This window comes from Pteropus alecto, unplaced genomic scaffold, assembly GCF_000325575.1.
Source record: "Pteropus alecto unplaced genomic scaffold, ASM32557v1 scaffold112, whole genome shotgun sequence".
NCBI classification, from domain to species: domain Eukaryota; kingdom Metazoa; phylum Chordata; class Mammalia; order Chiroptera; family Pteropodidae; genus Pteropus; species Pteropus alecto.
In genome coordinates this window covers 1297734-1300271 of record NW_006433133.1, presented here as the reverse complement: position 1 = coordinate 1300271, position 2538 = coordinate 1297734, and the positions used below count along the sequence as shown (strand labels likewise).

Below are 2538 nucleotides of genomic sequence, written 5' to 3'. Positions count from 1 at the left end.
AAATCACATGATATCACTTATATGTGGAATCTAAACCTAAAAGCAACAAACAAACAGGGCAAATATACAGAGACTCATGGACATGAACAACAGACTAGTGTTTACCAGATGGTAGTGGGAAGAGGGGAGGGAAGAGGTAGTAAGAGATAAGAGGAGACATCTGAAAAATGCAAAGGAAAGGGCTTGCGGAAATGACCAACTCATCTGATTAAAGTCCATTCCTGACTGCCCTCTGCCCCCCTCCAGGACTCTCCAGCTCACATGTTTTCCCATACCTACCTCCCACACCTCAAGGACTCGCCATCTCATATCTGTTGATTCATAGCTTGCAATCCAACTAATGTTTTTCCTTACCTCTGTAGCTGTGTAGGAATAACAAGACTATAAAACTGCCTGTTATGTTACAGTCAGGGCTCATTCTTCAGATAGGAATCCACTGAGCCAGTGCTGTCATCAATAAGTGCTACTTTATGCTTATAGCCTTGGTGTCCCATCTCTCCATTCGAGAATCTTTTAACAGTGCTGATAATGCCAAGGTCGCTGGTTCTGCAAGGCAAACAAATGTAAATAGATATGACCAGTAGTCTGGAAACTCCTCCCCCCTTGCAGCCCCCCACCTGAAGCTCCTCTTCCCCATCCTGAGTCATGAAGCACACGTGAAACCTCAGACGAAGGAATTACATGACCCTTGCATGGACACCGCAAGGGTATATAAGCTGTAAGAAATTTAACCAAAGGGAGCTCGTGCTTTGAGTCTGTTGAAAGCCCCACGCTCTCCGCCGGCAATAAATTCTCCTTCCTCTAACAAAGTTGTTTGAGCGTCCAATTTCCTTCATCAGGTGTCACTTCCTGTAACAGTAGATGGGGTAAAAGGGGTCAAATATGTGGTGACAGAAAGAAATCTAACTGTGGGAGGTGAACACACAATGTAAACATATATATGCTTTACTGTTAAAATGTACAGCTGAAACTTACCGGATTTCGTTAACCAATGTCATCATAAAACAATAAATTAATTAATTAAAAATATTCTGTCACTATATAGTTGATCCCCTTTACCCTTTTCGACCTCTCTTCACCACCCCTTAGTAATTATTTTGAATTAAGTAGATTAAACTCTCCAATTGAAAGCCAGATATGAGCAGACTGCATGTGGGTCCCAGGCCTGGCTGGTCCCAGGTCTGGCTGTGATCCAAGCTCGTGGCTAAGAATAGGACCCTGGATTTAGAATGTTACATTAGCATAGCAGGGCGCCTATGCCTAAAATATGTGAACATTATTCAGCTTATTGTAGAACACACGCGTAGCCGAATGCCACTATTGTACTCTGATATATGTGGAGCCCATGAGGTCCCTTGGGGAGCAGAAGCGGAGAAGAAAAAGCAGGATCAGAAGAAGCATGTTCCCTGCAATAGAACTTCACTCCTCACAATAGAAGCACGCTCCCCATAATAAAGTTGGTGTCTGCCATTTCATTCTCATATCGGTCCCTTGTGCATTCTTCCAACTGGGCATCTCACCACCAAAACCTTCCCTTCTCGATCAGCTCAGCGCTGACACTGCATAAAAACACATGATCCAATTGCATGCTATCTGCAGGAGACTGTTTAGATCCAAAGATACAAATAAGTTGAAAAGGAAAGAATGAAAAAAGTTACTCCAAGCAAATTGCAATCAAAAGAGAGGGGTGTTTATACTAATATCAGGGGGAAAAAATATTTAAATTAAATATTGTTACAATAGACAAAAATTTACAGATTGAGGAAAGGGTCTATTTATCAAGAAGATACAACAATTATAAACATACATTTTTAAAAAAACAGGGTCACAAAATATATAAAACAATGTTTTCCGATTTGAAGGGTGTAACGCAAGAGCCCTAGGTCTGGAACTTATACCTGGGTTTGGATATTCTGAAAAAATCACCAGGAGGACTAGAAGGGTGAGGCATGCCATTTATTATTCATGAGGCAGGGAAGCTTCAGCAACCAGTCGGAGCTGAAGGAAGAAAATCTGCTGCTAACAAAATACAAGCAGAGTTTGTTATGCCCAGAAGCAGAAGGAGAGGGTATCTCATTGGGGGAGTAGCAGTCTTCTCAGATGGATGGGAGCAAGATGTGCTGCTTGGTTACAAGAGCAGATAACATCCATGGGAGCAGCAGAAAACATCCTTGGGAATAAGCACTGTTGATAGCTCTTTGTGTACTGTCTTCCTTGGCTGCCGGCTGGGCAGCTATCAGTCTTCTGAGTATATGGAGGGGCTATGTTCTGAGTTAACTCTACAAAGAGAGAAAAGGACCATTATAAAATAATTGTAGACTTCAATATTTCACTTGTAATAATAAATAGAGTATCTAGCCAGAAGACCGATAATGATACAGAGGACTGGAATAAAACTATAAACCAGTTGTTCTGCACTACCCAGAGGTAGGCCCATACAGCATTGTTCTTGGTTCCCACATAATTTAAAGGGAATCTTTCACAATGCCTGAAGCTCTTAATGTCCTGCAAATGAATGAGGAGGATATCCTCAAATTC

At 41.8% G+C, this 2538-nt stretch overlaps 1 pseudogene; it reads left to right on the top strand.

Annotated features, from left to right (window-relative positions):
- Window positions 1-2484: 2484 nt before the first annotated feature.
- The window catches only part of LOC107195413, a 1301-nt pseudogene continuing 1247 nt past the window's right edge, over window positions 2485-2538 (top strand).